The 24,892-nt window shown below is 42.1% G+C and overlaps 1 long non-coding RNA gene across 4 annotated transcripts in view; it reads left to right on the top strand.

Annotated features, from left to right (window-relative positions):
• LOC103876524 overlaps nucleotides 1-24,892 on the top strand; it is a 106,820-nt gene that overhangs the window by 79,119 nt on the left and 2,809 nt on the right. The gene's annotated exons all lie outside the window — the stretch shown is intronic.

Raw genomic sequence — 24,892 nt, 5'->3', positions numbered from 1 at the left:
TTACTTTGAAATGCATCAAAAAATAAGATGGATTGGGTAGAGGAATAAAGGTATGGAAAGATGCATAGACATGATGGAAAAAATATAGCAAAATCTTAACTATAGAACCCTTAACTGTCTTCTCCATGGCTCCTTGTAACCCCTTGTGGAATTGGGGGCTTTTGGAGAGACTCAGTTGGAGGAGGGAGGGGAGGGACGGAGGAAGGGAAAGAGATGGTGAGTAAATGGATGTTCACTGTGCTATTCTTTCACCTTTCTGTGTGTTTGAAATTTTCCATAATAAAACTTTGGAAGAAAACAAGGAGTGATGAATGTTAGGATGGATTTTGCACTAAGATTTGAGGAAGGAAGTATAAATGGAAGGGGCTGAAGACCTGGAAGTCTCTACGCTTTACAGCCTTTCTCTATCTTATAAGAGAACAGCATGTGCCAAGGCCAGAAACCATCCTGTGGGAAATGCAGGACGGTGAGATGAAGGCACTTGAATGAGGGGCAGAGGTTAGACAGGCTAGGAATGCAGAAATCCTAGATTCACATCCCCACTCTGCACTTCCTAGCTTTGTCTCCGTGCTTTATTTTCCTTATCTGTAAAAATGGGGATAACATTATCTGCTTTATAGGATTCCTTTCAATATTAGATGAGTGAATATCACCATCATCATTATCTTTATAGGAAAGCTTCTCCTCTCAGCGCTGGTGTCTTCTCCATGGCTCCATATAACCCCTGGTTGAATGGAAAGCCAGGGAGCTTCTAGAGAGACTCAGTTGGAGGAGGGAGGGGAGAGTAGGAAAAAGGGGTAGAGTTGAGTGGGAGTCTGGAGTTTAAGAAAGATGTATACTCTAAGACCAGTCTCATAAACACAAGAGGCCCATGCTGATTGCTTGCTCAGTGTCATGCACGTGGCTTCTAATATTATGTTTAAAATGCTAGTGAAATTATAATCCTGTTGTAGCGCCTTTGGAGGCTCGTTCATCAACCTGGGCAGTACGTGTGTCTGGCAAGGAGCCAGCGTCATCCCCTGCCCCCACCTCCATATGACTCAGCACACATCAGACACTTTAATAGCCTCTGATTCCAAGTTTGAACTTGCCCCCCAAATGAAAACGTCCCTCCCCCTCTCCCCTCTCCTCCCACCTTCACAACCCACTCCCTCCTTCCAATTTATCAGCTAGTAAATTTTGAGTTGAACTTGGAGCCAAAGTTTCATTGATGTTTGGCAAAGGAACAACTTCTTCCAAGAAAAGAACATTTAAGAAAGAAAAAAGAGAAAAGAAAAAGGAGGGGTGGAAGTGGGGAGGGTAAAAAAAAAAAAAAAAAAAAAAAACAGCTAAACAAAAAGGGCTCATGGAAACAGCCCCACAACATTAAATAGCTCAGCACAGAGAGAACAGTGCTTTTTTTGGTGCATTTAGTGCGAGTGAATTTGAAACAGAGTTTGAAATAATCTGAACATGCCGCTCGGGTTGTCAACCAAGCACAGATGGCCTTCTGGTCTGGAGAAGTCATGAAGTCACCAAGATACTGGTGCTGTCAGAACTAAAGAGAGGTTTGGAGATAACCATGGCACTCATACTCAAGGATTGTGTATCCACTGGACATGTGGCCTCCCTTGTGCCTGTGGATGGCAGAAGACCTGTTTGTCTGACTGCCCTGGTGGATCTGCCCAACCCTTGAAGTGCATGGGACATTTCCAATAATGCAAAGTATACTGAGTTACAGAAAAAGACATTCAAATGGTTCGACTCCACTCACAGTGGAAAAACACAAATCAAATCATCAGACTGGAACAGTCTGATAATAGCCATTAGCTTGTGGAAATTTTTTTGCAAGTTTCATAATATTCACCGTTGGAAATATTATGGAAAAATGGCCACTCTCTTACATTGTAGGGAATAATGTAAATGGCATGACCTTTCTGGAAGGAAATGTGACAATATCTTTCTCTATCATGGCCCCCTCCTCCCTTCCGCCGCTTGATTGATTGAGTCACTCCTCTTTATACCCATCAACCCACCTTCCTAGGCAATTCCTCCGTTTGTGTAATGTGTGTCGTTTTGCATGTATTCTTGAAAAATGTGAAATAGTGTTTCTTGTGGATTTTTTTTTATTGTACAAAAGTAGCACTATGGCATACATCTTACTTTTTTCACTCAACACTATATTTGTAATATCATTATGCATACATTTGCTTCAAACTGCTGCACAAAATCCCATGGTGAACATCCACCACAGTTTACCTAAGAACCCTCCCAGTGAGGAACTATCACCAACACCAACTTCTCACCACTGCCCCAAACAAAGACAGTACAAATAAAATAAAATAACAAAACAAAACTATAATGAACATTCTTGTACATATCCCTTTATGGGTATGTGTGAGCATTTCTTTGATATGTCTATATCTTCATCTGCATCTTTATCACTATATCTAAATCTATCTACTTAGAGTAGAATTACCAGGTCATAGTATACAAATACATTTAATTTGACTAACAACTATAGTAATTTGACAATATCCCCTCAAATTAAAAATTGTGTATACACATTGACTAGGCATTGCTAAGAATATGCTCGATAGATATAATTCCATATATTTACCAAGACAGACATATAAAGATATTTACAGAAACACTATTTGTATTGGCAAAGCCCTGAGAGTCACTGAGGTGTCATATGAATAGACCTAGAGGTGTATCCCTAAGATAGGTGACCTTGTAGAGATGAGGGAGTGCAGGGGTGAGAGCATAGTCTCTGGGGAGCAAATTCATGGGTTAGGTCCTATGCCCACCATGGGCTGTGTGTCTCCATTTTCTCAGTGATATCATGGGGATCAATGGCACATATTTCTGTCAATCAGCCTCCTAGTAGAAAACAGGGTACACTCTTGAGTTGGATGACTTAAAGAGAGTTTAAGAAAAAAGGTGTATTTACAATGACACAGACAGGGTGAAAGAGGCCAGAAGGGACAATGCCATGCTCCTGGCTGGTGGGAGTGGAGGGCCATTGCCACTCCTCAGCCTGGTATTAGTGAGAGAAGGGGACAGTTTCTGAAATGCAGGGAGAGAGCTGTGTGTGACAGACTATCTGACAGGAGCTGCAGCCTGTGGCCCACAACGGGAGCAACAGCAGGTGAGAGACCAAACACCCAACCTTGCTCTCTACCCTTCGTGCCACCCATGGGCTGACCCCACTCGGAAGCCAGAGACAACGGAGCTCCTGCTGCTCCTCTTCCTGCAGGTCAGGTGCACAGCAAACTGGGGAGGTGGTGAGCAAAGGGAAAACTAAATGTGAACTTTGTGAGAATTAAATGAATAAATACATATAAAGTGCTTAGATGAGTGAGTGGCACATAATTAATGCCTAATAAATGTGAGTTTTTATGATCAATATTATATTAATAATAGCACTGGTTGGCCATCAAAACCTTTTAATCAGGTCCAGATGCACTATGGGGGTTTAGGTATCCATGAAATCATAAATACCAATAAAAAAGGGAGATACAAGTGACATAGTTCTCAGAGTGTAAACTTGTTTGTATAAAAGAGAGAAAAAATGCTTTATTGGCAATTGTCTTTGGAGAGTGGATCTGAAGATGAAATGGGGGCGGGAAGGGGCTTTTACTTTTTATTTTCTTCCCTCTGCTCTAATGTTTTTACTTTTTAACCATGTACATGCTTTCTTTTGATTTTTCTTGCTGAAAATACCAACAAGTGCTACCCGGGTGGTAGATTCACAGAACATGACTTTATTATCTCTGAAATTTTTAAAGTATTTGTTAATTTCAGAAGGGAGTATGTTATTTAGAAGCATAGTATATTCTAAGTATCAAAATTGGCCTCAAATGTTATTTTTGAGACTCTAAGGTGATGTGCTCATTCTTTACTACTGCTACGCTATCTTGGCCCCACACACTTCCTCCCTTTCTTAGTTCTGGAACCAATGACTTCCACCAATCTTAAGCAGTAAGAAGGGAACTGCATTTGCAAAGCAAAATCTTGCTGGATGGGAAGATGAAAATCAACTCATACAGGTTGATATACATATAGGTATTGATAGTAATATCGATACAGATACAGAGAGAGGGAGAGAAATAGATATCAATATAGAATTGCTTCTCTGTGATTTTATGGATTTGTAATGTGAATTTTATGAATCTGTGCAAATACATACACATGTATTTTTCACAACATGTCACAAGCGTACTATAAACAGTAAGACACTGGGCTCCAATGTCACAATGCCTAGATTTTAATTCTGGCTCTACACTCATCAGCTAGTAATTGTGGGCAAATTATTGACTTCTCTAAATCTTGGCTTTGTCACTTCAAACATGACAATTGCTACCTATTTCACAGGCACTTTGGAGGATTAAATGAAATAGGCATGCCTGGCGTTAATCACTCAATATATGGTAGCAGTTACTTATTGTTAAAAATAACATTGGGAGGCCAAGGTGGGCGGATCACGAGGTCAGGAGATTGAGACCATCCTGGCTAACACAGTGAAACCCCGTCTCTACTAAAAACACAAAAAATTAGCTGGGCATGATGGCATGCACCTGTAGTCCCAGCTACTCAGGAGGCTGAGACAGGGAAATGACTTGAACCCAGGAGGCGGAGGTTGGAGTAAGCTGAGATCCCGCCACTGCACTCCAGCCTGGGTGATAGAGTGAGATTCCATCTCAAAAATAAATAAATAAAAAATAAAAAATAATAATAATCGCAGTCCAAACAGCTATATCCAGTGAAGAATTTTGTCTTATTCCAATCCAGTCTCTCTAACTCATCAACCAGGAATTTCTCCTGACTGGGAAGGGGTTGGAGTGGGTGGAAGTGAGTTTCTTTAGTCATACAAGCCTGTAGAATGCTGAGCCCCTTCAGCTCAACTATCCTTCTAACTTTAGCCTTCTTGTTTAGGCCTACAAAAACAAAATGTGCATGGAAATTCAGTAGCACATGCAGGCTTACAAGGCTTGGGCTAAACAACCATGTTTTCTGACCTCCAGAAAAGGTAGCCTGAAAGTATTTAGAATCCCATCTATGCATGACCACCAGTGGCGTTTTTTTAAGGAGTGGGAGAGTAGTACCCAAAAGGAATCCTCTGAGTGGAAGGGCTGTAAAAGGCCATCTGACCCACAGCCCTGCTGTGCACTTCCTCTCCTGCCGTATGCTTCCTCTCCTCTCCTGCAGTGTGCTTCCTCTCCTGCCGTATGCTTCCTCTCCTCTCCTGCAGTGTGCTTCCTCTCCTGCCGTGCACTTCCTCTCTTCCAGTGCTCTGCGCTTCCAGTTCCTCTCCTGCCGTGGTGCTCCCTTAGGGGCCAGCAGCCAGCAGCAGAGGCAGCTTCCAGCATGCAGGATGGAGCAGCTCTGAGCAGGCCCTGACTGTGGCCTAGCTGCTTGCAAAGAAGCAGATGCTCTTTCTTACTGGTAGAATCTCGGCTCTTCAATTCAAATGCTGTGTAGATTCTTTGAAACTGGAGTTACTGCTCCTTGTCACTCTCAAGTCCTGCTGCCCAAAATGCTGGGCAATTTTGGCGTCCTCTGAGCGGGACACCAAGTGCCACCATCCAGAAGCGAGTTCTGCTCTGGTGTGATCCCCAGGAGAAAGGAGGTGCCATCTGAACCAATGTCACCTCTGTAATCATTACAGAGACTTTGGAGGATCAAATGCCCTTAGCACTGACTCAGGCTGAATGACTTAAACAAACAAACAAAAAAGCCTCTGCCCTCAAAAGCCTGGCATGTTTTTGGATTCATTTCAAGGAATCTCTAATCTGAGATGAATTTCTAATTAATCTCAAGGAATTTCTAGAGCTGTCTGAAACGAAGTAGTAAGTTTCCCATACCTGAAAGTGTCTAATCAGAGACTGGCAAACCACATAATATCAACTTTGTACTGGAGTTAGATGATCTCAAAGGCCCTCACTCTATGGCAAGGGTCTGTGTTTTTTCTTACTCACCGAAGAGGCTTGGGTTAAGCAAAGGGGACCTTAGATACAGGAAGGGAGAATGAAATCAGATTTCTCGCACTGAAAGTTGTTTATGTGGCAGGAAACCAATGTGGTGTGTAGGACAAAGCCTTAGATTTGGAGTTAGGACACTAGACAGAATCTATCAATCAGCTGAGTGGCTTTCCTGCTAGTTGCTTCTGATAAATCCACGTTCCTTCACCTATCATATGAGAGCATGGGGTCAGATAATCTCTAAGTCTCCTTAAATTTGGAACTTTAGTTGGGAGCTCATAGTTGGTCAGAAAATTATGTTCAAGTATCTGAATGCAGATGAGCATAGGCAGATCCACAGTGAAGAGAAAAACCCACAGAACTTTCCAGGACTATGCCATTGTTTACTTAAGTTCCTGGCTAAGAAAAGAGCATGTTGGGGGAATGAATTAGGAGGAGAGTTCTTGAAACATTCTCCATCAATACTGCATAACATGGTTATGGAGGCCTGGAACCTTCTTACTAAATGTTGCTCTGGTGTTTACAGCGTGTGCCTCAGACCAGCCATACAAAGTATCATAGACTAAACAACAGAAATTAATTATCTTACAGTTCTGGAGGCTAGAAGTCCAAGATCAAGGTACCTGCAGGACTGGCTCCTTCTGAGGGCTGTGAGGAGAGGATCTATTCCAAGTCTCTCTCCTTGGCTTATAGATGGCCATCTTATAATTTCTCTTTACATTGTCTTTCTTCTACGCATGTCCTATATCAAAATTCTCCCTTTTAATAAGGATATCGGTCATATCAGATTAGGGTCCACCCTAATGACATCATTTTAATATGATTATATCTGGAAAGAGCACATTTCCAAGTAAGGTCATATTCTGAAGTATTAGGTGTTACAATGTCAACATATGAATTTTACGGGGACACAAGTAAACCCGTACACACCACCCGTACCATCGCACCTACTACACTGTGTCCTATCACATTCAGCAGGTTGAGTATTTGCTAGTAAGTCCTGAAAATTGCCATGTGGTCTTTTAGGCTCACCCATCTTATTTGGCTTCATTTCTTCCCAGATCTAATTATAAAAATTAGCTAGGCGTGGTGGCAGGCGCCTGTAGTCCCAGCTACTCAGGAGGCTGAGGCAGGAGAATCACTTGAACCCAGGAGTTAGAGGTTGCGGTGAACTGATATCGCACCACTACACTCCAGTCTGGGCAATAGAGTGAGACTCTGTCAAAAAGTTAATATTTGTTTCTAATATTAATATTCCCTTTGATGTGGTGGGTGGCATATATGTATGTGTGCTCGTGTGTGTGAGAGAGACAGGAGGTGAGGGGAGGATTTGCACACAGTTTCTCCTCTCAGAGCTTCTGCTCAGTAGAGAAGTAGGGCATTTCCCGGCGGACTGTATGTGAGCCCATTTTCTATACAGACAGCTAGCCTTGAGCTTTATCTCAGAGCTTTCCTGAGGACAGTCTTGATACATGAATAGGAATGCTATGATTTCCCAGGATGAAGCAGTAGCCTCACATCCACACCAACAGGAAAATGTCTTGGTATAAATCCAGTCTCATCTCAGTAATTACCCCACCAGGCATTTATGTTGGACTGGGTCCCAACACCCTACCATGGTAGCCATCGTCTCCACTGTGGGCTCAAATGACCCACTTTGCAGCTGAGTTCATCCTGGAACCCCATGGAGGAAGGAAGGAGGGAGGGTGCTGAGGGTGGGTCTGCTGCTGTATGCTATGAATCCATGAAGGCTGGGGCCACTGGGCTGGGTCATGCTCAGGATGGAGACAGTGCCTAATGAAGTCCCCGCAGGCCAGAGTATCACCAGGGAATGACTTCTAAGCCCATGTTCCCAGTTTCTTTTTGACTTTCTTTTGGGGTTAACTGCCAAGGATAATCCATGATCTTGTTTACTCTGTGACTGACTAAATATTTAAGCTGACTAGAAATAAATACCTCAAGTCTACATCCCCTGAAGCTGTTCCTTCAACTTCATGTAGTGGGGCTTTATGAAGCACAAATGAGGGAAGCAGAGGTCAGCGGTTTTGAGGAGCAAGGATTGGTGCAGGGAAGGGTAGGAGCCCGATTCAAGTCTTAGTGACTCAGTGGTTAAAATGAAGACTTTAACTCCTGTCTCTTGACTCCCAAGTGTTGAGCTCAGTCCAGCAAACTAACCCACTGCCTGACCTGACCCAGCTCTACAAAGCTATTGGTTGAGAATTCCAAAGGCCATCATGAGCAACAAGTCAGTCCTTGATTTCAGCCTCTCAGATCTGCTAGCCATGAAAACACTAGATCTTCCCCAGTTTCCAGAGTTAGAGAGAGAGTTATCACCTTATTATAATGCAGTCTAACTGGGGAATGCTGGTACAGGACAACATGAGTTTTAACTACCACCAGAAAACAAGCAAATGAAACAAACACAGGATGGCAAAATTGAGGGAAAGAGGTGGTCATCAAAAAAACCCCACAGTTCTCTATCCTCTAAAGATCCTTGGGAGTGTGATAGGAAATACACCACATAGCCTACACTTCCAAAGAATTAGCATTTATAATAGGTGACATTTAGCAGGCATATATTATGTGCCTCAGGCATTGTGCTAAATGTGCATTTTCTCATTTCATACTTTCCATTGAATCCTTACAAAACTCTTCAAGGTAGAAACAATTTCTAAGAGTGGTGAGGGTCAAATGAACTAATGCACGTAAAAGTGCTTAGCAATTATAAAATGTTGGCTGGGTGCAGTGGCTCATGCCTGTAATCTCAGTACTTTGGGAGGCTGAGGTGGGTGGATCCCCTGAAGTCAGGAGTTCGAGACCAGCCTGGTCAACATGGTGAAACCCTCTCTCTACTAAAAATTAGCCAGGCATGGTGGCAGGCGCCTGTAGTCCCAGCTACTCAGGAGGCTGAGGCAGGAGAATCACTTGAACCCAGGAGGTAGAGGTTGCGGTGAACTGATATCGCACCACTACACTCCAGTCTGGGCAACAGAGTGAGACTGTCAAAAAATAAAAAAAATTAAAAAAAATAAAAAAAAAAAGGAAAGAAGAAAGAAAGAGAGAGAGAGAGAAAGAAAGAAGTTACAAAGTATTAAAAAGATGGAAGGATTCAATGCATGTTATTTTATTAAATGACTCCTAAAAATTCCTGAGTCTAAGACTTATGTAGTGAAATAATAGATGTCTAAAAGATATGTGATCCAGCCCTATCACATACCACAAAACATCACCCAGAGAAGTGACATCAGCCTTTTTAGAGAGGGAGAGAAATGTTGTACAACCTGCTTAGGGAACCACAATAATGTACAATCTTCCTTCAATAACCATAAGGATGCTCCGGTCAAACAAGTTGGCCACTAACCAAGACCTACATGTTGTCAGTTCCTAGCTGTGCAGGTTCTTCATTGCTTTTTGCATCTTGGTTGGTGGCTCTGATCAGGGATGTAGAATTTCCAATTTGACCTCTCCTGGTCTCAGTTTTCACACCAGTAGAATGGGGATAATATTTCACATGTTTGTACTAGTGCAATAAATGAGTTGATCTACTTAAAACATCTATCAAAGTGCTGACATATAGGAGCTCATAAAAACAATGATTAAACACCCACTGTTTCAGCCCACTTTGGAAAATAAAGACACAGAGCTGGTGGGGCTTACTCAGGGCAGTGACATGTTCTGTAAAATGGGTGGTATTTGAAAGGAAATGAGTCTCCTGGCATAGGGGTTGGTGGAATGTACATGTCCTTCAGGCAATATCCTTGTTTGTTCTTGCTCATACAAAGCCACCCACCTTGCCATTGCATCACTAATTCCTTGCTGGCAATTAGTTGTTCTGGAGTATGGAGGCATATGAAGAAGTTTGTTTGGGACACTGCAGAGATTTGTTTTGAATGTCATTAAGACAGCTAGAGGGGCCAGCGCAAAAGCTGAAGAGCATTAAAACAGCCATCAGGGCAAATACCCCAAGCAAATAGCTTGGGAGATGTATAGCTGCACTGTCAAAAGAGGAACTTCTGAATCAGACAGATCTCTGTGTTTATAGGCAAATTTCTTAACTTCTCTGAGCTTCAGCTTTAAGGATTAGATATAATAATTTATGTAAAACACTTGGCCAGTGCATAATAGATATTCCATATTATGCTCATTTCATTGTTTTTCCAATTATTATTTCAATTACATTCCATATTATTATTATCAAACCACTTTTATATATGTTATTTCAAATTATCTCATTTGGTAGTGAGATAAAACAGAAGAGCAGAAGAGAAACTAGAACCAAAGATTCTCAGATAATTAATTAAATGAGCTGATACATTCCTGGCCCTAATATTTCCCACTCTGTGTTCTAGTTCTGATTCTGACACCACCCCAATCAATCAGCAGTTGGTTTGCTCTTTGTTCTCTGATGAATTCCATGGACTAAATCATCTTCAGGTGGTGTGATTTAAGAATGACTGCACAATCACACATGTTCCAGAAGTGGGACATTAACTCTATCCATATTTGGAAGTTGGGGGTGTGAGGGCAGAGGGGTGGAGGGGTACAGGCTGAATCGCATGGCTGTCATTGAGTCATAGGTTCTTTCCAAAGATTGGCTGTTGAGTTCTGAAAAGCTCTGGCCTAAATCTTCAGGATTGCAGAGGCACAGCATCAGATGAAGGAATTCTTGGCTCTTTCCCATGGGCTCACTGCCCTGCACGAGGTCTCTGGGAGTGCTGGCAGAAGCAAGATGAAGGAAATAGAGAGAGAGGTGGAGCTTGCCATATTTGGTAAGTGCTGGTGCCTGAATTCTCCTTGTTGGCTACAGCTCATTACATCTAAGACCTCAGATTGGATACTCATCAGCTAATCATAGCCTGAGACCCCTGGAAGTGTCCCTAGACATCAGTTGTCCCCATTTAAACTGAGTGGGGGGTGAGGTGGTAGCAATTCTGATCCCTAAGGCCACTAGACTCTGATGGTTTCTGGTTCCAACCCAAAAACCTATCTTAGCAATTCAACTACGGATCATAGAGAGTGGGCAGGTTACATCATGAAGAGAAGTAATATCAGGAGGAGCCCCTGGGATGGCCTTGCCTGCTCTTTTGATCAAGCCTTCCCATTACTCATGTTTTCAGAAAGTGCTGTTTGTCTTCTTTTCCATGTGCCTTGTGTGAAAACTTAAAAGGTTTGGAGATGGCAGATCACAATGAGCCAGGGTAGGAAAGTCAATATGGCTGTCTTCTGAACACCCAGCGTCTTCCCTTCCAGAGCAGGTGGCAGCAGAGAGTTGACACTACCTCCCTCCCACGCTGCACACACCCACCCAATGCATTGTTATTCTTCATTTTGCGTGCTCAACATGTTTATTCTGCTATGTGTCTGTTGTTTGATGGTTTAAGGGAGAGTATTGTACCTCAAGTGACATTCTTCTAGCAAAAGAACCTGTCCTTCAGCATTGCTTTTCATAACCTGGAGCTGTTCCACTGGTAAACAGCCTGCTTTGTCTATTTGGTACTGGTTATCACTCAAAAATATTATTTTTGGGGGAAGGACACAAGGTGACAAAGTCTGATTTCAGAGTCTCTGAGAAGCCTTTATACTTTACTACAAAATGATTTGTGATTTTCTCCCAGAAATCTCAACCTTTAGAATTTTTTTTCTTTAGCTGAAAACTTTGTTCCCTGGAAAAATGCTAGAGAAATGCTGTAGGAAAGGGTGCACATTAATGTTTATATCCCAGTTACACTGTAATGATGATGAGTGTCAGCTTTTATAGAAAATTAATTTTGGGGTGGGGTGGCAAAAAAAGATAACTAATTTTGCAAGGGAATGGATGAAGATCACTTGGCTGGGGTGGCAGAGAGGAGAATAAAAGGGGAAATGATAGGGGAAGGAAATGGGGCTCCCTTTAAGAGGACAGGAATGTAGAAAATAACTATGCAATGTTGCTAAGGAAAAGTTTCATTTTTTCATAATGTTGAGGAAAAGCTGTGCTTATGGTGAGGCTCTGGGAACACTGACATGCAATGTGTTCTCTTTAGCTAATCTATTTTTAAAGGTAAAACCAAAATGCCTAGATATTGTAAGATGAGCACAAGTCAAAGATTTTATATTGCTCAATAATTAATAAGGGAACCATCAAAATGTTAGAATTGGCTTGCAGGGCAATTCAAAGAATCACACATATACAGTGTGTGCATATGCTAAAGTTAGATCCTGCTTATATGATAATATGATTTGACTGTGTCGCCACCAAAATCTCATCTTGAATTTCCATTTGTTGTGGGAGGGACCCAGTGGGAGGTAATTGAATCATGGGGGCAGGTCTTTCCTGTGCTGTTCTTGTGATAGTGAATACATCTCATGAGATCTGATGGTTCTATAAGGGGGAGTTTGCCTGCACAAGTTCTCTCTCTTGCTGCCACCATGTGAGATGTGCCTTTCACCTTCTGCCATGATTGTGAGGCCTTCCCAGCCACGTGGAACTGTAAATCCAATAAACCTCTTTCTTTTGTAGATTGCCCAGTCTCAGATTTGTCTTTATCAGCAGTGTGAAAATGGACTAATACAGTAAATTGGTATCAGTAGAGTGAGGTGTTACTGAAAAGATACCCAAAAATGTGGAAGTGGCTTTGGAACTGGGTAACACGCAGAGGTTGGAACAGTTTGGAGGTCTCAGAAGAAGACAGGAAAATGTGGGAAAGTTTGGAACTTCCTAGAGACTTGTTGAATGGTTTTGACCAAAAGCCTGATGGTGATATGGACAATAAGGCCCAGGCTGAGGTAGTCTTAGATGGAGATGAGGAACTTGTTGGGAACTGGAGCAAAGGTGACTCTTGTTATGTTTTAGAAAAGAGACTGGTGGCATTTTGCCCCTGCCCTAGAGATTTGTGGAACTTTGAACTTGAGAGAGATGATTTAGGTTATCTTGTGGAAGAAATTGCTAAGCATCAAAGCATTCAAGAGGTAACTTGGATGCTGTTAAAGGCGTTCAGTTTTATAAGGGAAGCAGAGCATAAAAGTTTGGAAAATGTGCAGCCTGACTATGTGATAGAAAAGAAAAACCCATTTTCTGGAGAGAAACTCAAGCTGGCTGCATAAATTTACATAAGTAACGAGGAGCTGAGTGTTATTCCCAAAGACAATAGGGAAAATGTCTCCAGGGCATGTCAGAGGTCTTCACAGCAGCCCCTCCCATTACAGGCCTGGAGGCCTAGGAGAAAGTGGTTTAGTGGGCTGGGCCCAAGGTCTCCCTGCTGTGTGAAGCCTAGGGACTTGGTGCCCTGAATCCCAGCAGCTCTAGCCATGGTTGAAAGGGCCAAGCTAGAGCTCAGGCCATGGCTTAAGAGGGTTTAAGCCCCACGCCTTGGCAGCTTCCACATGGTATTAAGCCTGAGAGTGCACAGAAGTCAAGAATTGGGATTTGGAAACCTCTGGCTAGATTTCAGAGGATGTATAGAAATGCATGGATGCCCAGGCAGAAGTTTGCTGCAAGGTGGGGCCCTCATGGAGAACATCTGCTAGGACATTATGGAAGGGAAATGTGGGCCGGGCACAGTGGCTTAAGCCTGTAATCCCAGCACTTTGGGAGGCCGAGACGGGCGGATCACGAAGTCAGGAGATCGAGACCATCCTGGCTAACATGGTGAAACCCCGTCTCCACTAAAAAAATACAAAAAACCAGCCCGGGCGACAGAGCAAGACTCCGTCTAAAAAAGGAAGGGAAATGTGAGGTTGGAGCCCCCACACAGGGTCCCTACTGTGGTACTGCCTAGTGGAGTTGTGAGAAGAGAGCCACTGTCCTCTGAACCTCAGAATGGTAGATTTGACAGCTTGCACCGTGTGCCTGGAAAAGCCGCAGACACTCAACACCAGCCTGTGAAAGCAGCCAGGAATGGGGCTAAATCCTGCAAAGCCACAGGCATAAAGCTCCCCTAGACTATAGGAACCCACCTCTTGCATCAGCCTGACCTGGATGTAAGACATGGAGTCAAAGGAGGGATTTTGGACTTGCATGAGGCCTGCAGTCCCTTTGTTTTGGTCAAATTCTCCCATTTGGAATGGTTGTATTTACCCAATACCTGTACCCCCATTGTATCTAGGAAGTCATTAACTTGCTTTTGATTTTACAGGTTCATAGTCAGAAGGGACTTGCTTTGTCTCAGGTGAGATGTTGGACTGTGGACTTTTGAGTTAATGCTGAAATGAATTAAGACCTTGGGGGACTGTTGGGAAGACATGATTGGTTTTGAAATGTGAGGAAATAAGATTTGGGAGGGGCCGGGGAGGAATAATATGGTGTGACTGTGTCCCACCCAGATCTCATCTTGAATTCCCATGTGTTATGGGAGGGACCCAGCAGGAGGTAATTGAATCATGGGTGCAGGTCTTACCTGTGCTATTCTTGTGATAGTGAATAGGTCTTATGAGATCTGGTGGTTCTATAAGGCAGAGCGCTTCCCTGCACAAGTTCTCTCTCTTGCCACTGCCATGGGAGACGTGCCTTTCACCTTCTACCATGATTGTGAGGCCTCCCCAGCCATGTGGAGCTGTAAGTCTGATAAACCTCTTTCTTTTGTAAATTGCCCTGTCTTGGGTATATCTCTATCAGCAGTGTGAAAACAGATTAATACACATGAAGTATCTAAAATCATCAAATTCCTAGAATAAAAGAATGGAAGAGTGGTTACCAGGGCCTGGGGACGGGGGAGGTGGGGAATTACTAGTCGGCTGGCATAAAGTTTCAGTTAAGCATGATGAGTAAGTTTGAGAGATCTACCGTACAACATGGTTGTCAAGAATACTGTATTGCACACTTAGAAATGTGTTAAGCAGTTAGATTCTCATGTTAAATTTTCTTAACACAATAAAATAAAATTAAAAATTAAAAAGACTTGCCACTGCTTCTGAGAAGTGTTCCTGGAAATCCCCAGCTTGGAATCTTTTCAGCTCTCTCCAGCCACTCTGGTATCTATGGTAAGCTTTGCCTGTCTCCATCATTTCCTTTATTATGTTTTAATTAAATATTCCATTTAGGTGTCTGAGTTCATCACTAATATGTAAGCTAAAGACTATGTTTTATCTGCTATTTTATACCTGGCATTCAACACACAGTATGCATTCCATAATGTTCGTTGAATGGCGAGAGGCTTTTTGTATTGATTATGAGGATGGTGAAGATGATTATGGTGAACATGCAATCTAATTTGTAGCTATGAGTTTTGATCAAAATAGAAAGGTAACAGCTTGTTTTGCCTTCAGGGCTTTAAAAATCTTATGTGAATTTGAATATGAAAAAAAACAACATAAAATACGTATAATAATAGCAATTGCAACATAAAATACGTGTAATAATAGCAAATGTATACATGTATCTGTGTGTGTGTGTGTGTGTGTGTGTGTATATATATATATATAAAAAAGACTGAAATAATAGCTTTTAAACAAAGAATACCAAAGGTCAGTAATAAGTGGTGACATTGAACTTCTCTCCAAGCTTGACTGAAGCACCCTTTCAATAAGAGTCTTCAGTTGCCATGACTATGGGGTTGGTATTATCTCCACCAATACAACACTGAGTTTTTGAAAGCAATAATAAAAACTTGATTCCATTGTAGTTAGTTGTAGGGACTTGCTACAAAGAGGATTTGCTAGTGTTGACCTACAAGCCACCATGCCAATTTCTGGAAAGATGAATGATGACAGATTCAGAGATTAATAATGTCTGTAAGGCTTTCTTCCTCTGCATTCATGTCCTGTGTGATCTAAGGAGGTCCACACCTCAGTTTCTTGTTTCCCCAAATAGAGATAATACTAGCTTTGACTTATATTTTCAAAAGATTTTGCTAGAAAACCAGAAAAATAACTGCGTAGTGAATGTAAATGACCACCAAGCCCAGCACCCCAGCACACGGAAGTTGCTTAATTAAGGCTCTGGCAGCTGGGTGTGGTGGCTCATGCCTATAATCACAGCACTTTGGGAGGCTGAGGCAGGCAGATTGCCTGAGCTCAGGAGTTTGAAGCCACCCTGGGAAACATTGTGAAACCCCTTCTCTACTAAAATACAAAAAAAAATTAAAAATAAAAATAAAAATTATCCGGGCATGGTGGCATGCACCTGTAATCCCAGCCATTTGGGAGGCTGAGGTGGGGGAATCATTGAGCCCAGGAGGTGGAAGTTGCAGTAAGCCAAGATCATGCCACTGCACTACAGTTTGGGTGACAGAGTGACACTCCGTCTAAAAAGAAAAAAAATTAAAAAGGCTCTGGATAATGTGTTAGAAATCCAAGTCAAGAAGAGGGAACTCTTTGATGGCCCAGTCTAGCCTGACTGGTAGAAGCTTTCTCAACTGGCAAATACCCTTGTCATTTCTCCTGGCAGGCTTCCTCATGTTTGTTTGCAATGATATGACCCGCTGGTGCCCAGAAACAGGGCAGGGCAGAGAAAGCTTTGGAATCCACAGAGTTCATTGCCTTCCCTCACCCCAGCAAAGCTTTGTCCTCCAGCCCTGACTCTGGGGCCCTGGGATCAGATTGCTGGCTTTCAGGTGCCAGAGAGACACTTTCCTGTTTGCTCTCCCACCCAGACTGCCCTCAGTTTGTCCTTCCCCCAGGTAGGGATGGCAAGTGACAGAGGCTGTTGTGAAATGAATTGCTCTCCTTCCTCCCCTGCCTTTCTTTCCTCTACCCCCTCAAACCACAAGAATATTTTGGCTTTCTTCCATCACTTAGGGTTTGTATTGTAGATCTGAGTCTGTTTTTGTTCATTGTAAATAGCCCAGAAGTTAGGATAGGAGTGCAGCCTTTAAAGGTAAGCTACTCTTGGGAACACGAGGGAATGCATGGAGCTGCCTACACTGGTGATGGTGACTTCCTTTGATCCTAGCCGATGCAGCTTTGTGCTGCCCTAGTGTTTCCATCCTGGTCTAGGGGGCCTTGTCACTTGCTTATTTTCCACTCCCCTCAGGCATAAAATATTATCTCTTTGTGTACCTTTTATGCCCCCAACAGCTGGCAGAGATTCCTGGTCTTGCTCTCTACCTCTCTGGCCTATGCCCCAGTGACATGCCCCTGGTGCCTGCAGGATATTTTGCTTTTGAAGAGAACACCTGTTGTTCTGAAAGATGGCAGAACTTCTACATGACTGAGGAACTTCTGTGTTGCAGATTAACAGAATTAATAGAAAGCCAGGTCAAACTGGCTTAAGAAAAAACAAAAACAAACAACCAAAAAACCTGGTAGCCAGTGCTTCACATAACTGAGAAGTCCAGGACTGTAGATTAATGCAAGGGTTCAGAAATGCAGTAACCAAGATGGAGGCTGCCTGCTGCTCAAGTTGCCAGATTTAGCAAATAAAAACAGAGCATACACAGTTAAATTCACATTTTATATAAATAATGAACAACTTTTTTGTAGTATAAACTTGTCCCTGTACTGCTTTCTCTATTTTATTGGACAACTCTACCTGCTACCATATGTCAGCGCTCTCCTTCCTGTGTTGAGATTGCTCTCTGGCAGGCTCTGGGCATGAGACGACAGAATGGTATCCCAACAGATACATTTCAAGGCTTAGGGACCATTGAAGAAGAGCTTCTCTTTCCCAAGAGTTCCAGCAAAAATCCTAGGGTTGTATCTCATTGATCCAGCTTGGGTCTTGTGGCCACCTGGGAAGCAAACACTCTGTCAAAGGAGGTGAAATGCAAGGGAGGTCTGCACCATACATCTACCTCTACAACTAGGGTGTAGATTTAGCCCCATCCAAACCACTTGAATGAAGACTGGGGAGAAGTGTTTCCCAGAAGAAACCCAGAGTGATGTTACTAGGAGAAGACAGATGGATAATAGCCAGACATTGACTCCATGGTTAAATGGTAAATATCCTCTTAGGGCCAGGCTCCCTGGAGCTCTTCACATCACACGTTGACTGCTTAGCAACTGATGTGGGTCACATCCCTTGGTTTTGGTCCCAGAGGGTGATTTTGGACAATGGAGGGCAATTTAGATAGCCCCTGAATTAACAGTAAAGATAGTAAAAACAAAACAAACAAACAAAATTATCTAGTACCTTTTCTGTGTGAACTGTGATACTCAATGTGAGTCCTACACAAAGATAGGAAAGAAGACATGGCTGTTGTCCAGAACTTACATTCTAGTGAGAGGCATCACATTGTACCTTGTTATAGAGTCTCATGATACTTTCCTTGTTTCTACCTCTAAGTAATTATGAATCTACAGAGGAAGAATAAATTAATCCCAGGTAAAGCTTACTGAAAGAGATGCATTTGGGCTGGACCTTACAGAAAGAGTTTAGATAGGCAGCTATAGAGGGAAGAAAGAGAAAAATTCCAAACAGAGGAAGTAGAATAAGCAAACCTGTTGATTTCAGGCTGCTGCACCCACACTGGGCCGCATTGCCTTTCAAAGAGATGCACCTTGATGTGGACACTTGACTTTACCCGGGGCCAGAGAAACATTAGAGAATGCCAGGAAAATAAATAATCTGATACTCTGAACAGTCCTTCAAATGCTTGTTCAGAGTTAATTTGTAGAGAAAGCTGAGTGACATAGGAGAAAAAGAAAAGGAGAAAGACCCTTGGGTGGGACACTCAGTCCGTTTTCTATTGTCCTTGGTAATTCCACTCTGGCCCCATATTTGCATTATCCATTCATGAAACGAAAGACCTTGAGTCAAATGGACTCATCTCTTTTAGTTATCCAATATCCAGGGTTAGTTAAGCCTAACCTTTGGAGGAAGGAGGGTGTCACCTCCTTGTCCCTAAGTGACTTCATTTTCCCTCTAAGCATTTATAGTACTATTCCTGAGAGTCATTCTGGTAGGTTCTATTTTTTCCATCTCACATTGCCAGAATATTTTCTTTCACTGGTGCGTTTAGCAGGATGGCTGGCCTTTTCCTCCAACTCTGACACCACTCCAAAGGGTTCAAGCTTGAAAAATGCTTTGCCCCTCTTCTCCATGGTTCTCTGAGTGTGTTTTTCAGAGGAGATATGAACATATGTCATCAGAGCGTGTAGTCAAATACCACATAGAGTGTGAGGCTTTCTCCAGAATGGTGCTTTTTTGGGGTGTTTTTTTTTAAACACAACCCCCCGCTGTATTGCAGTAAGGATCCCTTAATGAAATGAACTGGAATATGTGGTTCTAGAAAAAAAAAAAAAAGATGGGAATGGAGAAAAAAACTATCTAGAAAAAAAAAATAGCAAGTTTGACCCATTGAAGGGACAAGTTATACTCTTGAGTCAAGAATTAGGAATTGAATTAAACTAAGCTAACAACACCACAATAGAGTAGTAGACCTAAATGGTATTATATTATATCCCTGTTTCCAGGAGAAATCTTACCTGCACTCCTTTTGGAAAACTGGGTTATATTGTCTTCTGTAGAGAAAATGAGCAAAACTTCACTTTATTTTATGGTTCAGCCATCAAGTTGGTTTTTGTAAATAAACTCGAGGTTCCCCCTCCCCTGCCACCAGGCCCATCCTCCCAAGGTGCCTGTGTGATTGTGCCTGCCCTTCCACCTCACACAGCGTCATTCCTCTCATCCTAGGCTCTTCTCCTCCAGGGTGAGTTTGTCCTTTCCGTTTCTCAGATACCAGGAGCCAGAGACAATAGCTCAGTCTAAAATTTCCTTTTATTTGTTCTTATTCTCCCCATCTCTACAGAAAGGTATTATTTTCCTGATTTTTTGAAATCCTCACCGAGAAACCTTAAATGTGTATTGTTAAACCTGTCTGAAAAGCTACATCCTGACTGATTCCAATATATGACATTCTGGAAGAGCAAAACTGTAGAGACAGTAAAAAGATCAGTGGTTGCCAGAGGCTGGTGGGAGGGAGGGATGGTTAGAGCACAGAGGATTTTTAGGGCAGTGAAACTATTCTGCTTGCTATTGTAATGGTAGATACATGACATCATGCCTTATCAAAACCCACTGAACTGCACAATAAAGTGAAGTCTAATGTAATCTATGGACATTAATAATAATGTATCAATATTAGTACATCAGTTGTAACAAACGTATCAATCTCACTAATGCAAAGATGTTAAAAATAGGGTTGACTGTATGTGTGTGGAAGGGAGGGAGTATATGGGAAATCTCTGTACTTTCTGCTCAACTTCTATGTAAACTTGTAACTACTCAAAAAATAAAGTTTATTAACTTAAAAAGTTCTTTTACCCCAAGTATTTTTTTTTTTTTTTTTATTTACTGTTTCCTCTATCTCTGATTCTCCCTTAAGGAAAGTTTGAGTTGAAAGTGACTTAAATTTGCCAAGGGTCAAATTTAGAACTCCAAATACCAAATTTAGAACTCCAAATATGTCCTCAGCTTTTCAAAATATTTCATTAAAACAAAACACAAATGTATTGTTTTTGTGCTAATCTGAAATAATTGGCACATGTTCATTCAAACACGAAGTTGAGTCCTGGGCAAACTTCAAGTTAACAAGATGTTCTTGTTCCCTTAAATTCTGTTCTTTCATATCGTAAGGTCTTGGTCGTTCTCTGCCCTCTGCCTTCTCGCTGACCTGAACTGAGTCCGTAAGAAATTTATGCAATTTGCTGGTGAGCAGGAATCTTGCACGTAACTCTAAAAGGGTCTCCTTCTCTTGGCCTTGTTGGGAAGAACTTCATCCCATCCCTCACCGACCCCTCTTGACGATCCTTAAATGCCCCAACTTGGGAATCCACTAAGCGTAACTCAAGAGTGTGACTCATTATCTTAAAAACCTTGGCCATACGTATCTGGGGTGATCCATGAAGACTCTCCAGATATTTATTTAATGAGAGAAGCAAACCCAAACATAGAGCTATGTGGTTAAAAAAGAATTTTAAACAAAGTCCTTGAGCAGTGTTTGACCCCTGTCTTCTATAAACAGCCTCCCTCCCAACCCCCGTCATCCTGCTGGTTATTCCAGGGGGCCAGAGTTATCTGTCTTGAGACACTGAAATCACATAGTACTGCACTTCCTCAAGGCAGAGAAACAGCCACAGACCTCAGGGAGTGGAGGGTCACAGGGAAATCTCATGGCAGGACTGTTGCAGGAGTCAGAATATTTTCCCACTTTCAGCCCCAAAGGTAGGCTTCAGGGCAGAGAAGTAGCAAAGGAAGACTGCTGGGCCATATGCTGTGTCAGGCATCGTATTTTGCAATTTCCACAAGCCAGCCTACTTAACTCTTGGAGATGGGTATCAGGGTCCTTCAGTTCTTAGATGGAGAGAATGATGGGCAAGGAGAGAAAGCAGCAAGTCCAATGTGAAGTGGCAAGTGTTCACTCCTCCAGAGCTGGCACTATCCACTGGTAATATAATGCAAGACACAACTGTGAGCCACGTATGTAATTAAAAAATTTTTAAGAGCCACATTTAAAAATGTGAAATAAAGAATCAAGTGGAATTCATTTTAGTAATATATTTTATTTAGCCCAACATCCAAAATATTATCATTTCAACACATAATTAATATAAAACATATTGAGATATTGTCCCCTTATTTTCATTGTTATGGCACAAAAACTTTAAAATCTGATGAACATTTTATGCCCACAATCTACCTCAATTTGGATGACTAACATTTCCAGTTTTATGTGGTTCATGGCCTCACATCAGACAGTGCATTCTAGATCTGCTTTTATCTTTGGTTCCAGCTGCACCTCTCAAGGTCTGTTTTGCTCTAGTCCTTCACTGAATTGTACTTTAACATGATGCCCTTGACTTTCAGTGAAGAACAAGTCACATGAAATGTCACAGCCTCTGCTGCGGAGGAGTTAGTTACTGTTACCCGATCATTCTCTGCTCCCCACAGCCTCGTGCTATTTAAACAAAATATTTTATTGTTGTCCTTTCAAAATGGTATGCGTCCTTCTTTATCATAATGAGTATTTTGTAGCTGATTTTGTGCTTTGTTTTGCTTTGGCTACCAGGAGGCTCAGGGCCAAATTGGACTCAATTATAACCATGGATAGATTCATGATTGAATGGGAGACTATAATGACATGTTTTGTAAAATGTTCTGAACTTCATAAATATGCATCCTGTGTTCACAGTAGTTTTCTGTCTGGTTATGGACTATATCTATTCCCCTTCCCAGGAAAAAAGGTACTATGTATAATTTAATATGTGAACAGTCCTGGAAGGTTTGTTGGTAAATTATGAGACATAGCATGAATACTTTTTAAATTTTAATTTACTTTTGAGCCTTTCAGTAGATCTTTCTCGCTTGAAACTGTGCTTCCAAAATGTAGTAAGCCACAGAGTACTATTATCTCTTTCCTTGTGTGATATAAAGAAATAAAGAAAAGGGAGAATAATATTTTTCCAGATAGCAAGAAGAGCTTTCCTTTCTCTGTAGAAATGATAGATAGATAGATAGATAGATAAAAATATTTTAATGCTTTCCGCCAACTTCTGTTATATTTACACAGATGGTGCCCTTCAGTGTATTCTATGGGGGGCTCTACCAGAGACATTGCCACAGCTGGAGCTGTTGTGTTCCTGATCCCCAAAAGGCATTTCCATATAACTCTTCAAGATGAGAAGGATCTGAAAGGGAACTTTCAAGTCTTTGGGATAATCCAGTGTAATTCCTTCGTTTTACAGATGAGAAAATTATAGCCACATCTACCCACAGGAATGATAGCATTTGCAATGGCATCACCTGCATTGCAAAAGGGAAATGCATTAATAGATCTTCAGTTGGAACAGAAGGCCATTTATCCATCTCAGAGACGTGAGATTTCTTGGGATGCATTCTTTCATCCAGACCCCAAACTGCATTTACTTGGGCTCATTTGATTTCTAATTTCTTGTCGGTGTCACCCTTGCAACTCAAGCCTTACAGGACCTTTAATTCTGTCTAAAATGTATTATATTGTTGGTTTACCTTATCTTTGATGATTTGAACCACCATATGAAATTGAAGTGCTATTTTATATATATTAAGAGAAAGGGGAGTAGGGAGAGGGAGAAAGAGAGGAAGGTGTCACTAAGATAAGTGACAAAAGTGATAGCATGCCTATTCTTTCTAATTACTCAGATGTGTACTAAGCCCCAGTCAAGGCCATGCAGGTGGATACATAGATAAATAAGACAAGTGTGTGTTCCTTGCTTTTGTGTCACAAAATTGAAATGTACAAAATGAAAGCTTTTTGACCTCCCTTTTCCCACTTCACCACCAAATCTTTTTCTCGCTTGTGCCTCTCCCATCTTAATGAAACAGACCATTCTCTGGCTAGCTACATCAGCTACAAACCAGGGAGCCATCCTTGATTCCAACCTCTCCCTTACCACCATCCCAGGCTTATCCAATCTCATTCCTGATATGGTTTGGATGTGTGTCCCCACCAAATTTCATGTTGACATGTGATCTCCAGTGTTGGAGGTGGGGCCTGGTGGGAGGTTTTGGATCATGGGGGTGAATCCCTCATGAATGGCCTGTTGCCACCCCCTCAGTGATGAGTGAGTACTTGCTCTATTAGTTCACGTGACAGCTGGTTGTTTGGAAGGAACCTGGCACCTCCTCCGCCCTCCTGGCTCCCTCTCTCACCAGGTGATGTGCCTGCTTCCTCCTCACCTTTGACCATGATTGGAAGCTCCCTGAGGCCTCATCAGAAGCCAAGCAAATTCAGGTGCCATGCTTGTACAGCCTGCAGAACTGTGAGCCAAAATAAACCTCTTGTCTTTATGAATTACTCAGCCTCACATGTTCCTTTGTAGTGACACAAAACAGACTGACACAATTCCTCAGTTTCCATCTTCAAAACACAGCTCATCTGTCTCCATTTTTCTCCATCTGTACTGCCACCATGATGGGCTGATGCCAGTAACTCCAACACTTTCAGTGACCTGGTGTCACATTCCCTCCTCTGTCATCCATTCTTCACAAAGCAGTGAGCATGATCAGATTATGTTACCTCCTGTTCAAAGTCCTACAATGCAGTTTGAATGAGATGCAAATCCTTTAAGATGGCCTATGAGACTCAGCCTCTTCTCCCTTCTGCAGCCTCCTGTCAATCTACTCTCTCCTCTTTACCAACGAAATTCCAACAGCACTGGCACCTTTCATCCCCTCTGTTTCATTGTCTGTAATTAACTTTACTGTGCTTCTGTATAAACAGTGTGATGTTATCTGAGTGTGCAGGTTAGTTTCCATCTACAATCTAGGGGCAGCTAGATTATATTTAAATTGCCCTAATAATGAATCCATGCTTCAGAAATGGCCTCAGCATGTACTCTAAATATCAATTTCTGAATATGCTTTAGAAGGTATATTAATTAGTATGAGTGATGTTAGAAATAACTTTTCATTGATGAAATAAAAGATATATGGCTGAAAGGTTGTGTAACTCCTCTGCCTTTGCATAAATAAAGTACAAGAACCTGGCAAGCCCAGCAATCCAGGACTTTCTGAGTCACCTCCTTAGCCTACAACTCCATTTGGCCTTGCGTGCCTTCGCTTAGCAGAGGACCCTGACAATAAATCTTGGTGTTGGAATATTTTTGCCTTTACCTCAAAGTTCACATTTCAGGCAAGGTCCTTGTGGGGTGCCCCAAAGGACAGAGCAGGTGGTAAGACTGGCTTTCTGTAGGCTCAACTGATAAATGTGTGGGCATCCAGTGGAATTTGGTCTGAAGCTTGCTTCCGTGGCAATATGCCACCTGGCAGGTGGTTATGGAAAAATAGCCGTATGCCTAACCTCCTCCTCTGATTGTGTAAAGAATGGGATAGCTGTTCAGCCAGACTGGCCTTAAGTGAGGCCTTGTACTCCCAAAGAGACAGAGCTTTTTAACATCTCGGGAACGTTCTGTTACAATTCCCTCCACCTGGAATGTTCTCTCCCTTGATATTCATCTTCTGATTTAGCCAATGTCAACTTAAATTTCAGTTTCTTAGAGTGGCACTAGGTGACCACTCTTTCTAAGTAGGGCCC

Source organism: Papio anubis, chromosome 10 (genome assembly GCF_008728515.1).
Source record: "Papio anubis isolate 15944 chromosome 10, Panubis1.0, whole genome shotgun sequence".
Taxonomy (NCBI): domain Eukaryota; kingdom Metazoa; phylum Chordata; class Mammalia; order Primates; family Cercopithecidae; genus Papio; species Papio anubis.
Note: the sequence above shows the minus strand (reverse complement) of the source record. Positions and strands in the feature narration are given on the sequence as shown.